This window comes from Sarcophilus harrisii, chromosome 3, assembly GCF_902635505.1.
Source record: "Sarcophilus harrisii chromosome 3, mSarHar1.11, whole genome shotgun sequence".
In the NCBI taxonomy this organism is placed as follows: Eukaryota; Metazoa; Chordata; class Mammalia; order Dasyuromorphia; family Dasyuridae; genus Sarcophilus; species Sarcophilus harrisii.
Genome location: NC_045428.1, coordinates 378,765,595 through 378,780,503, shown reverse-complemented (window position 1 = coordinate 378,780,503; position 14,909 = coordinate 378,765,595).

Sequence of the window (14,909 nt, the reverse complement as noted above, 5' to 3'; positions counted from 1 at the left end):
ACCCCCTGTCTTTTTCTTTTTCTCCTTTTGTCTGGGGAAGTCCAGGCTTACAATCTAAAAGAAGAAATCTGTCTCAGAAGCAAAAGAATAAACTGCCTTTAAAAAAAATACTTAAATGCTAATTGAGAGGTGTTAGGAAACAGGAGGGGAATATTCATCCAAGACAATGGAACATCTGCAGCTTTTTAGCTTTATCTTAACTTGTTATTGCAAAATCTCAAGTCATAATTAGGGCACAGGTGGAAGCCACATCCTTATGAGGGAGTCTTCACTCAGTTTATCCCATACATAAAGTATGTGATATTATCTGCTTGTCCCAAGTAATTTAGTCAAATGACTTTGGCTATCGGCTAAGTATTCAAGCAAACTGCCTTAACCACTTGTGAATATATCAGAATAAGTAAGTGACCATTCCATCAAATTATGAGAGGAAATGGTGCAACATAACCTCTTTGTAATATTTCTCAAGGTTTTAAGATTCTTGGATAATGCAATTTAACCATACTTTTTCCTACATCCCAATTTCAACAATTGTGAGTGTTAATTTCACAGCAAACTACCAATATTCCCTCCTCCAAACAAACATTCTGTACACAATTATAACTGGAGTCTGATGTCTCTTAATAAACCATTAAGACACACACGTTGTGTTATAAATAATTTGGGATGAGCAGAGCTGGGAAAAGGAGAAATGGAGACAACAAAAATAAATGAGAGGAAGAAAAATAAAAGAAGGGAAAAAGAGTTATTGAAGCATTTCCCAAAAATGTACAAAAGAAAAAAAGGAAGGACAGAAAGAAACATAGGGAGGCAAGAAAACTTTGAAAACTACAGATTAAGTTTGTTATTTACTTGGAGGAAAGCAAGTTATATATGGTGTATGTTTGTGATTTGGGGTACAATTCTCTTTGATCTTTTAGTTCTGTAGATGAAAATTCTTGGAAATGGTCATCATTTTTGTTTGGTGTGTTTTAGGTGCAGGATGAACAGCTAAAATTTGAAACAAATGAGATTTTTAAAAACGTGGTTTCATCTGTTTTAGAAAGAATCTGACTATTAATTAAAAGTCTGTTTAGCAAAAGTATATAATTCCATTGAATCCTAAGTATTGAGAAAAATTATTATTAAATAAAAAATTATTGGGGAGATCTCTGACCTTTCCCCAAAATTTACCCTACCTAGACTATCTTATCTGGGTGGAGTTGTTGCTTCACCCTACAAAAATTTTAATCTAATTTAATACTCAGGCAGGTTTGGGCAGTGAGGTAGATCTTTTGTTTATATTGCCTAAGACTGTGTGTGATGTGGAAACAAGAAGGATAAAAGTAAAATCCCCCAAACCCTTCATTAGAATAGTCCACCTGTCATTATAATATTCATTCTTCTTATTAAATGTTAACTAAATAGAGCTGATTACCACCATTAGAAACACCCACTTTTCCAAGAGCATATAAACTTTGAGAGAGTTCCATAAGGGGTCTTTGGCTTTCAAGAGAGCCATTGACCATCTCTTTTCAACAATGAGGTAATTCAAGCCAGTTCCAATGATCTTGTGATGAAAAGAGCCATCTGCATTCAGAGAGAGGGCTGTGGGAACTGAGTGTGCATCACGATATAGTATTTTCACTTTTTTGTTGTTGTTTACTTACATTTTGTTTTCTTTCTCATTTTTTTTTTCATTTTTGATCTGATTTTTCTTTTATTTTTAATTAAAGTTTTTATTTTTCAAAACATATGCGTGGACAATTCTTCAACATCAGCCATTGCAAAACTTCTTGTTCCAATTTCCCCTCCCCTTCCCTCATGCCCTCCCCTACATGACAAGTAGTCTAATGTTGTTGTGCCGCAGTTTGCTTTTATTGTTCTGCTTCAGTTTCCTTTCATTGTTGTTCCTCAGTTTCCCTAAATTGTTCTGTCTCAGTTTCCCTAAATTGTTCTGGCTCAATCCCCTGGTTGCAACCCTCCCCTTTCCTGATCATTAGGACTGAGATAATTAGGGCTGTGGAGATCTAGCCACTCTAGCATTCCAAAAGAGTCATAAAACTCTAAATGTCCTATCTCAGATACCTAATTGACATTCTGTACTTCTCTCTCTCCAGACTTTTTGTTTCTAGCTGAATACCTCCTTCACTCCCAATTTGTAAGAATTTATAGCTCTCACCCCCAACCTGTCAGAACCAAATTTGTGGTCTATCCCTGATAATTCTCATTCACCAGTGTTTGGACTCCACCCCCTCTGCCTTTGTCTCCCCTGATCATTAGGACCCTATAAAAAATCATGGGAATTTCACATTTGATACTGAATGCTTTGAGACTCGAGTTCCATTCAGTCTGCTGAGAACAATGTGGATCCTGTTTTGGTCCCAGACAATCTCTCCCTCTCAAATAAAATATTAAAAACTCTCTAATCTCTGTTTTGCCTCACTTTCTCCTGCATTACAATATATGTTAAATATGGTAGAAATATGTTAAATCCAATATATGCATACATATTTATACAATTATCATGCTGCACAAGAAAAAAATCAAACCAGTAAAAAAAAAAAAAAAAAAAAAAGAGAAGCAAAGTAAAATGCAACCATACAACAACAAAAAGAGTGAAAATGCTATGTTGTGAACCATACTCAGTTCCCATAGTCCTCTTTCTGGGTGTAGGTGACTCTCTTCATGACTGAACAATTTGAACTGGTCTTAATTATCTCATTGTTAAAGAGAGCCACATTTGATCTGATTTTCTTGTGGAACATGATAATTGTGGGAATATGTATAAAATAATTGCACATGTTTAACATATAATGGATTATTTGCCATCTATAGGAGGGGGTGAGGGGAAAGGAGAGAGAAAAAAAATTTGGAACTACAAGATTTTACAAGGGTGAATGTTGAAAACTATGCATATGTTTTGAAAATAAAAAGCTCTATATTAAAACTAACAAACAAAAAAAGGAACTAGCTAGGCCATGTGAACAAGAAAAATAAGGGAAAGTGAGTAACCAAAAAAGGGAGAGGGGGCAATTCTTTAAAAGAGAACTTGTTTTGCAAGCTTTTGCTATCAACTCAAGAATTCCTAAGAACTGAACTCTTTTTGAGTGGAGCTTTGTTTGCATTAGGTTTAGTTAATATAGATATAATTCAAGTCAACATACTCAAATTATATAAAACATTTCTGTTATCTGTTTTTCACTTTTAAGTGTTATGCCTTTAAATTTACCTGGTGCTTTTACATATAACTTTTTTTTTTTATAATACAAATATGTTGCTTCTAGGCAAAAAAAAATGTATTTATTTTCACAGGAAAAATATAAAATGAAATTCTTTTATTGAAAAAAAGAATTTCATTGATCCCTTTTATTAACTGTCTGTTAGCATGATTAACAAAATGATTAATTATCCAGAAATTATGTTTCTCTAACTTTTTATACACTACAGCATTTATATGCTTCCTATGGGTTAGGCACTATGGTGCCACAAAAACAAAAACAAAAATGGTACCTCACTTGAAGAAATTACATCTAACTTTATTTCCAATATTAATTTATATTTTTTAAAATCATTGCCATATATTCTTGGATTGATGAAGTCACTGCTCAATAAACCAAAGGGTTTTCTTCTTCAGTTAGGTTCCCCCTCCAAATGATGTGTTTTTTAAAGCTCCTACAAATAAATAATATTTCATACGAATACATGACAAGGCCACTTGTGTTCTTAAAAACCTAACAACTAGAGGCAGAATGAAGACATCAGAATAAAAGCCAGAATTTTTGCCAAGCTCACCCAACAACTTCCACAGAAACCTAGAAAATGAACCAGACTGAATTCTGATTGGAAAAGTCAAGTTAAAGGAGTCATTTTACAATCCAAAGCTCTTAGGAAAGGATGAAAATCTTTGGATGCTGGGACTGACTAGGAACACAACAGAGTAGATGTGGAGGCAGCACCACAGTAGTAGCAGTGCTCGGGGGCATTTGAAGAGCATTATGTCACACAGTAAGAGAATTAAGATTGAACACTATGCTTGGAAGCACCTGTGCAAAGAGATTCCGGGCATCCTGTTACCTATATTAGGAACAGGACAAATAGAATTGGTAGCTCTGTTACCCATTATCTAGTTCTAGGACCCAGTTCTAGGGCAGAAAGGAACAATTTTGAGCAAGAAAGGCTTTAGCTGTATGCAGAATAAGGAATAAATTCCAAAAACTTAGCTCTGTGCTGAGCACAAAAAGTGGGGGGAAAGGGCCAAACTCAGTTCTAGCTTTTTGATCTGCACATAAGCTTGCAGTAGCTTATATAACTAGTATAAAAAACCAAAACCAAATGGGAATCATATAGTTCACTCACTTTGAACCTGCAGAATTTCCTAGGGGACTAATAGTAAATGAGTCACTCAAAATTCTTTCCCAAACCTAGGTCAGGAACTGGTAGATCACAGACCAGGAGAGCAATGAACAAGCTTCTCCCCAGTTCATACAACTTTGGAAACAATGAATACTTGAAACTCCACCAGAATGTGCTGTGAAAATATCAGAAGGACATAAAAAGATAGAAACCCATACCAGACATCCCTTCCACAATTGAGCAGAGCCCAACACTAGCATGAAAACCAAAGTCAAAAAGTAGCCTAGAAAAAATAGCAAACAAAAAAGAAACACAATCTTAAAGATCCTCTGTGGTAACAAGGAAGCCCAATTCATATACGTAAAAGAGTAAGTTGAAAATATCTACAAGCAAAGCATCAAAAATAAACTCAACAATAATTCTTAGAAAAGTTGAAGATTTTTTAAAAGTAAAGAAATGGCTTAAAAATCAAAATAAAAGTAGTAGAGAAGAAAGGTGGAAATAAGAGCTATTCAAGAAAGTTATTTTTTAAATTAAAAGATAGACAAAAAAGATATAGAACATTATTAAAGAAAAGAAGTCCTTAAAAATTAGAATTGGTCAAATGGAAGTTACTGACTCCATGAGACATCGAGAAATAATGTTTTTTAAAGTAAAAAGTTTGAAAAAATGAAAGTATAAACTATCTCATAGAAATAAAGTGACTCAGAAAATAGATTGAGAAGTGACGATTTAAGAATTATCTAAATCAAAAAGTTGAATTTAGTTCTTGAGAGTGTGATTTAGATTTAGTAGATTACCTAAAAGCCATGAACAACAACAAAAAAAGATGCTAAACATCATATTCAAGAAATTATAAAGGAAACTGCCCAGATATTTTAGAATCAGAAGAGAAAGTAGAAATCAAAAGAATCCACTTCTTAAAAAGAAACTTCAAAATGAAGTTGGAATCTTGGAATAATATAGCCAAAATCAAAAAAGAGAAAATACTGCAAGGAACAAAAAAAAAAAAAAAAAAAAAAAAAAAAAAAAAGAAAGAAAGAAAGAAAGAATTCAAGTACCAGGGAACTATAGTTGGAGTTACACAAGATTTAGCAGCTACCATTATAAAGGAACAGAGGACTTAGAATATGATATTCTAGGAGTCAAAGGATCTAGACCTACAGCCAAGAAGAACCTAGTCAGCAAAACTGAGTATAGTTATAGAGAGGAGAAATGGACACAATGCAATAAAAGTCTTTCAAATGTTCTTAATTTTAAAAAATAACTAAATAGAATATTTGACATTCAGACAGAGGACCCAAGAGAAGCATAAAAAGGTAATCATATAATCAAGTGTGATAGACTTGGATCTTTTCAACAATGGCAATTGCAACAGACTTGTAATGGAAAGAGTCATCTGCATCCAGAGAGAGAACTATGGAGCCTGAATGTGGATCGAAGTATAGCATTTTCACCTTTGTTGTTGTTGTTGTTGTTGTTGCTTGTTGCTTGTTTGCTTGTTTTTTTTCTTTTTCATTTTTTTCTTTTGATTTGTTTTTTTCTTGTGCAGAATGATGAATATGGAAATATGTTTAGAATTGCACATGTTTAACCTAAATTGGATTGCTTGCTGTCTACAGGAGGAGAAAGACAGGGAGGAAGAAAAATTTGGAATATAAGGTTTTGTTTAGGTGAATATTGAAAACTATCTTTGCATGTTTTTGGAAAAATAAAAAGCTATTATAAAAATAATTTCTTTTAAAAATATAATCATTAGTAAGCAATCATAAGAGTTAAAACAAACTTCAAACAATAACATTTTTATATAGGAAGAGGATATATTACCCCTAAGAACTTTATCATTAATTGAGCTCCTAGAGGGAACCTAATTAAATTAGGTGTTGCACATTACTGTTTTAAAGTCCAAATGTATTAGACTGGATATACTTCTATTATCTTGGGATGTTGTCAAAAGAAGAAGTATGGAAAGAGTGGGGAAGAGAAATATACTGGAAGAGGGAAACGAAAGAAACTATTACCTCATATATATTGGGTGCACAAGGAAGAGTTTATGCGATATAGGAGGAAGTGAGATGAAAGAGTAGGCAAAACCTGAATTTTAATATGAAATGGTTCAAGGAGGGGAAAATAAACATATGAACACAGTTGAATACAGAAATTCATCTTATTCAACAGGGAAAGTAGGAGGGAAAGGAGTTAAAAAAAGAAGAGGGGAAATTTTCAGGGTCATGTAGCTAATAAAGGTCTGAAGCTGGATTTGAATGTAGAAATTTGAATACAGAAATGTTCCATTCCATTACATCACATTGCTTTTCTTTTAGCCTTTATCTCTTCTCTGTACACTCTTATTAGATGATCTAATCAGATTCAATGGGATTAATTATAAACTCAGTTCAAATGATTTCCATATCCCTGTATTCAATCCTCTTTCTCTCAAGATCCTTTCCTGTGTCTTATTGAATATTTTCAGCTGGGTATCTTAGAGACATTTCAAATGCAGCCATTAAAAAAAACCAAAATCTCATTACCTTTCCTCTCCTTCTCTAAATCAACCACCCTTCTGAATTTTGTTAATTCTATTGAGTGCACCTCTATCCTTAAAATAATCCAGCTCTGCAACCACAGCATCATCACTGACATCATTGACACCTCACTATAGTTATAAAGGACATAAACACTAAATATTAGAATGGAAGTCATACTTACACGAACTGATGCTGAGTGAAATGAGCAGGACCAGGAGATCATTATATATACTTCAACAATAATACTATATGATGACCAGTTCTGATGGACCTGGCCATCCTCAGCAATGAGATCAACCAAATCATTTCCAATGGAGCAGTAATGAACTGAACCAGCTACGCCCAGAGAAAGAACTCTGGGTGATGACTAAAAACCATTACATTGAATTCCCAATCCCTATATTTATGCCTACCTGCATTTTTGATTTCCTTCACAAGCTAATTGTGCAATATTTGAGAGTCTGATTCTTTTTGTACAGCAAAATAACGGTTTGGTCATTATACTTATTGTGTATCTAATTTATATTTTAATATATTTAACATCTATTGGTCATCCTGCCATCTGGGGGAGGGGGTGGGGGATAAGAGGTGAAAAATTGGAACAAGAGGTTTGGCAATTGTTAATACTGTAAAGTTACCCATACATATAACCTGTAAATAAAAGGCTATTAAATTAAAAAAAAAAAAAAAAAAAAAGAATGGAAGTCATAGAAGAAGAAGGAGAAGGAGGAGGAGGAGAAGAATTTATCCTTTCTAGTCATGATAAAACAATTATTCACAGAACAATGTAAACACATTTGGACTTTAAAACAGCAATGTGCAAAGAGTATATCTAAAAGTAGCAAGTTGTAGATATTATAATAATAATAATAATAATAATGTAATATAATAAGAGGTGATATACCTTATAGTTTTCATGGATTATCTGTGCCATAGTATCTGTGCTATTGAATTAGATTTGAACTCTGCAGGTAATCTAGCAACAATGGTTGGTTTACTTACACACAAGCCCAAGAACTCTTGTGTCCTGTAGACCAGTTTGCATTTTATTTGCAAATATTCACTAAGCTGAGGGGAAGTCATTGGTTTGATCACTATCATAATTATAACATGCATATAATTCCTTCCGCTGAAAATTTGTACTTTAATACCTAATAATAATTCTCTTTAGGAAAAAAAAAATTGGACCCTATTTAAATACAGGATTGCTTTACTAACATTAAGGATGAACTCCATCCTGAGTCTCCTTTATAGTTTTCCTGCTAGCCAGAAGATAGTGGCTTTCTTACTACCTCAGAGGCAGCCTGGTATCATTGAAAGAAGACAAACTCTACAATTCATTCTTGCCTCTGACATTTAACAGCTAGGGGAGGATAGTTGAATTACTCAATACAAGCTGTATAATTCAACCAAATGTCAAGTGCCTATTGTGTGCAAGACACATATTAAGTACTAAGAACAATGACAAAAATAGGAATTACTTTCATTTGGGGAGGGAATATAAAAAAAGTATAATTTGAAGTGGGGTGATTACTTACAACTAAGGGGATCAAGGAACGTTGAATCACCTTCCAGGAAAAGAGGAATCTTGAGGGATAGAGGTGAGGGGGTGCATTTCAGGCCTGTGGGACAGCCTATACAAAAAGAAAGGAGACAGGAGATGGAATATTAAGCTTAGAAGTCAGAAAGTAGTCACCAAGGTTTCTTGCAGAAGAGAGTAACGGGTCAGGTTTATGCTTTAAGAAAATTATTTTGGGGGCAACTAGATGGCCCACTTGATAAAGCACCAGCCATGAAGTCAGGAGGATCTGAGTTCAAATGTGACCTCAGACACTTAACACTTCCTAGTTGTGTGACCTTGGACAAGTCACTTAACCCATATTCCTCAACAAAAAAAAAAAAAAAAAATTTCATAGTAATATAAAGGGTGCATGTCTTATAAAATTCCAGGTGAAAATACAGTAGGAATACATATGAAGAATACCAATTTTACTGTAAGAAGTATTCTGGAGTTCTCTGTCCCAGAGCCAGAGCACCTGGGTACTCTGAAGAGTTTGTAAGTTGCTTTTTACCCTTGTCTATGGCTGGGGCTCCCACCAGTTGTTAGGTGGCCAGTAACTAGCAGACCAGTTTCATTTAGCCACTTAAAATAAATTAATGTTTTAAAAAAGGGATATTTGCTTCAGAGACAGCAAGACCAAATATGCATTCATTTCCCTCAAGGCCTTAGGAATATAATCAATGTCCCTTCTAATGTCCTTGTCTGGAGTTGGGGCAGGTCATTAGACCTCTTAGCTTAGTTCCTATATACTGTTAGTCCCATCAAGTTCATGTCCAAAGGTGCCATTGATGCCAGATGAATCAATCATTCCACTGAGCTGGGGGCTGAAAATGGTCCTGAAGATAAAGATAAAAAGCATTCCTTACTCATGGATTCTCAAAGTATCCATGCTATGCTGGTTGCAATATCTGGCTTGGATTCTGACTCCTGAATTTCTATGACTCACTCTTCTAGTTTTAAAAATCCCAAGGCTGGGGATTCCACACTGCACCTAAAATGAAAAAACATGGATGAAAATGATTCTGTTTCTCAGGGGCTCTGGGCTTGCAAAGGGGAAAGGAAGCCCAAACCATCCTCTTCTTTCATTCCTTAGCACAGTGTTTGGCACATAGTAAGCCCTCAAAAAGTGCTTATTAACTTATAACTAGTAAGTCACTGAACTTCATGAGTGAAAGATTCATCTCTCCAATCCCTCATACAAGTTGATAACAAAGAGAGAAAAAAAAAGAGATGACTCAGACCCTAATAGTTCAGGCTCTGGCAATGCCAATGGGAAAGAAAGCTCATACCAAACGTGGTAGATTAGCTGCAGCTAGTTACAGAAGATCTACACATATTCTAGTGCCTCTAAGGCACTTCCTCACAAATCATCAGGATTCTCCCTTCTGAACATCTTTTACCTGAAGATGCCATCTTAGCAAGTTGACAGAGTCTGTACATGCTTCAGACTTCATTATACTATCATTTCCATTGAAAACCTTGAATGTCCAAAGATCCACTAGACAGGTGAGATGTACATCCACATTATTTCAAAAGGGAAATGCATTCAGGCTGTTTAGTCTCTTTATTCCCAGGATAGAAGATAAGAAAAGCAGGCAGAGATTAGAAGAAAGGGTAGTTTATTTACTTATTTTAAAATTTTTTCAAGTGGATATTGATAAAGAAATGTGTTCTTTTACTATATGCCTTTTCCCTTCCCCAACTTGTGCCAAGTAAAAGCATATATATATATATATATATATATATTTAACACAACTTGTTGTCTGCATTTATAAGACTGAGGATTTAAAGAAGCAATTTTGGCAATAGATCAAAGCAAAAAGAAAAAGAATTAAGGGTGAGGAAAAATCATGCTGCTTGAGTCATTTTAGTTGTGTCTAACTCTCTGAAACTTTTCTTGGCAAAGATAGTAGAGTGGCTTGCATCTCCTTCCCCAGATTATTTTACAGATAAGGAAACTGAGGTAAATAGGGTTAAGTGACTTGCCCAGGTTCATATAGCTATTAAAGCTCTGAGGCCAGATTTGATGAGGCCAGAAAGAAGATGAGTCTAACTCCAGATACTCTATCTACTTCTATACATTTGCCCACTAAACCATGATTTCATTGTTATCAGGAAACTCCCTTTACTAATCCTTGTCCTTACAAAGTCTTAGAGACTCAGTATTCTTAAGGGGTTAAGTGATTCACCCAGGATCTCACAGTCAGTATGAGTCACAGATAGGGCTCTAATAGGGGTCTTCCTGGATCCAAAACCAACTCTCCACCCATTACACCACACTACCCTTCAAATCTGTGCCTTTTTTTTTTTTTTTTTTTTTTTTGCCAAAAATCACTATTTAAGACTAAGGAGCCAGGTAGTTCAGGCATTAAAATTTTTGTATGTCAATATTATGGAGGCATAGAGGATAGATGAAGAAAAGGAAGACTATGAGAAAAATGATATATAAATAATAATAGTTGTGCTTTAAGTTTTGCAAAACACTTGCTAAAGTTCTTTCCAATCTTCAGCACTTTTCATGTTTAAACCTTAATGTTCCTACAAAAAGAATGTTACAATAAACCCAAAGTCTTATTTAGATGCATTGTATTTAAACTTGGAAAAAAAAAAAAACTTCTCTGGTAAAAAACCATCTAGTATAGTTCAGTAAGCTTTAAGGTGTATTAAATAATACTCATTACTTTTACTGGAATGAAATCCATGGTATCTTAGAACTAGAAAGGACTTTAGAGACCATTTGGTCTAACCACTTAATTCTATAGATGAAGTGGCCAAGACTTGAAAGTTAACACTGACTTAACCTGGGGACACAAAGGATATTTCATGGTAAAGTAAGGAATCAAAAACAGGGCATGAGATTCCAAATCTCTGGAGAGGTTTTTCTATCAAAATTTTACTTAAATGGTAAAATGTCTCAAGCCAAAGAAAAAAAAAACACCTTTAAAAAAAAAAAAAAAGGAAACCTGACCAGCAAATGAGAGATCCAGTTTTTGTCTGCTCTTGCCGAACCTGTTTTCTATGAGCTAAGTTTTACCAGAATGATATGGGAATTCTGTGTATGGAAGAGATTTACTGGGTGTGGCACAGAAAAAGAATGCAGTTCCATGAACTGGACATTTTAATGATGATTTTCTCTTAAAGTTTTTTTTTTAAATATTTGAGAAAATATATTTTGCAAGATACACCATAAAATTGATTTTATTCTCAATATCCTCACATATATTATTTTGCTATGTAAGATTTATGTCCCCCTCACACTTGAATGCTAGGCCAAGGAAAGGGCACAGTTAGTAAAAGGAAGGTCAGTTTTTGGCTATCAAGTTGCTTGGAAGCCCCTTTAAAAAGACAAGCTGTGATTCCAAATGGTTACCTAGAACCAGAAAGGTCTCCCTACTTTGCAATAATTGTAGGTCTGGGCCCACCCCTCTTGTGTGGACCCAATACCAGGCTGGTACTAAAAGTCTGCCTTGCTTCTGTTTTTGTGTTTGATTTAGCCTCAACTTTGTGAACACTGAAAGATCTTGAAAAACCTGTGAATACTTATGACAAGAACTCTTTACCAGAGTGCTTATGCTTGCTGTTGTAGTAGCAGCAAAAGAGTAGGGCTTGGGATAGAGAAAACCTTGCCATTGGAGAGAATGGTCCCTTGGGGGAAAAAAAAAAGATCAGATTTGATCTTTGACTGGATTGTGCTCAAAAGAGGTGAAAAGTTAACTGAGTAATTAGAAACCTTATTGGTAGAACTGTTTATTCCCAGACAAATTTGCATATTAGCTTCCCAAATGGTACAAATAGTGATAAGATAATATGATATAGTAGGTAGAGCATAAAAAGACATGGATTGGAATTCCACCTCCGATACTTACTAACTGACTAAGTCAACTGTTCTCCTAGTGATTTGGCAGCTTAGTAATACCATGGATAGAATACTAAGCTTCAACTCAGGAAGAATTGAGTTAAAATCTGGTTTTAAACACTTATTATCTGTATGATCTTAGATAAGCCACAACTTCTGTTGGTCTCAATTTTCTCAGCTATAAAACAGAGATCAGAATAGTGTGTATCTCACAATTGTGAGGATGAAATGAGCTAATATTTATAAAGAGCTTAGCAAATACTAGACACAGTGAATGCTTACTAAATACTTATTCTCCTCCTCAGTCTGCTTATGTAAAACAAGAGGACTAAATTTGAGGTCCACTAAAGTCCCTTTTAGCTACAAATCTATTATTTTATGCTGTTACTGGATTCTGCTCTAATCATGCATGATTATTGCTTAACTTTTCTTTTTTTTTATGTGGGAATATACTACTGACCCTATACCTGAATCATATTAGAACATTGGATACCTTTTAAAGTTTCTTTTTCTTCTTTTTGGAAAACCTAGACCAAAAACAGAAGTACCAGGATGAGAAATGACAACTTTCCTTAGGGATGGAGGGAATAAACATTTATATAAGGCCTGCTTCATATCAGGCACCATGCTTATTCTTTTTCTTTCTTTTTTTTTAATGTGTCAGAGGTAGATTTTATACTTTTTTTTTATTAAAGCTCTTTATTTTCAAATAATATGTAGAGATAATTTTCAACATCCACCCTTATAAAACCTTGTACTCCAAATTTTTTCCCTCCCTCACCCCATCCCCTCCTCTAGATAGCAGGTAATACCATATATGTTAAACATATGCAATTCTTCTATACATATATCCATAATTATCATGCTGCACAAGAAAAATTAGATCAAAAAGAGAAAAAAATGAGAAAGAAAACAAAATGCAAGCAAATTACAACAAAAATACCTTGTTGTGATCCACACTCAGTCCCCACAGTCCTTTCTCTGGGTGCAGATGGCTCTCTCCATCACAAGACCATTGGAACTGACCTGAATCATCTCATTGTTGAAAAGAGCCACACCCATCAGAATTGATCATTGTATAATCTTGTTGCTGTGTACAATGTTCTCCTAGTTCTACTCACTTTGATGAGGTTTGGTGCAAGGCAGGGAGTTGTGGGAACCCCCTTCTGGTTAGTGCAGGTCCTTTGTAAATGAATTTACAAACCTGAAAAGTTAAACTGGCAAAAGACGTTTATTATTAGAACTGAGAAGTCAGCTTTTGCAGGCTGACTTCCTTAGTGGCAGGGTCCCGACAGAGAAATAAAGATCTACCAGAGATCTTGACAGAGAGGTAAATAGGGTCCTGTTAGGGAAATAGATGAGAAAGATAAAGAGGGAGTAATGCTCAGAAAAGAATGTCTTTTCAGCAGGCAGAGGGTCACAGCTATGCCAAGGGGAGAGAGAGGTTTCTTGGCATGATTAGGCCCTCTGCAAGGAATTGAGCTGAAGGAAGCTTGTTATATGAGTAGCTCTTGGTGGGGGCTGGGAGAAGTTTGAGCTGGAATCAGAATAGAAAATCTTCGAATTGAATGAGTGTCTCTGGACTAATCTCCAACTCAATAGAGTTGGATAGAAATCTAGATCTCCAGCTTGGGCTAAGTAGGAGTGGTCCTGGACTCAACTAGTCCCACCCAGATAACAGAATGAAACCACTTTATCTTCATTCCCTGGGGTGGGTCTCTCAGGGGAGAACTTCTCTGAGGGAGTTTCCCAAGCTTTCCCCTCAAAGTCCAGAGAGAGAGTGAGAGAGAGAGTTTTGGGGCTCCCCTCATCAACTTCACTCAGCTTCAGTTTATGTAAATCTCTACAGGCCTCTCAAATCATCCTGTTGATCATTTCTTATAAAACAATAATATCCCTTGGCATTCATAAACCATAACTTATTCAGCCACTCTCTAATTGATTGGCATCCACTCAGTTTCAAATTCTTTGCCACTACAAAAGGACTTCCACAAACATTTTTGTACACGTGGGTCCTTTTCCCTTTTTTATGATCTCTTTGGGATATAGACCCAGTAGAAACACTATTGGATCAAAGGTTATACACAGTTTGATAGCCCTTTAGTCATAGTTCCATATTGCTCTACAGAATAGTTGGATCAGTTCACAATTCTACCAACAATGTATTAGTGTCCCCATGCTGATTCTTTATAAAAATTATGTTATTTCATCCTCTCAATAACACTGGGAGATAGGGGCTATTATTATCCTCACTTTAAAACTGAAGAAACAAACAGGATTTAAATTATTTGCCCAAAATTATACAGCAAGTAAGTATCTGAGTCTAAATTTCAACTCAAATTGTCCCCCCAAACACTCCATGCAGTGTAACAGTTAATTGAAGCTGAGGTGGGGATGGGGAGTCAATAAGAAAAATGAAGAGACTACTTCCCCCATTAAGAAGTCATACTTCCCCATAGAGGTGAAACCTTTGCAAACCCCACTGGCAAGGAAAAGCCTTCATCTCCTGGGACCACAACCAAGTCATCCCTACTGAGTTAAATTTGTGTGAATTGATGTAGTATGAAAGAAGAGGAACCAAAATGACATGCATGACTACAGCAAGTGTAAGTAAAAGAGGTCACTAAGG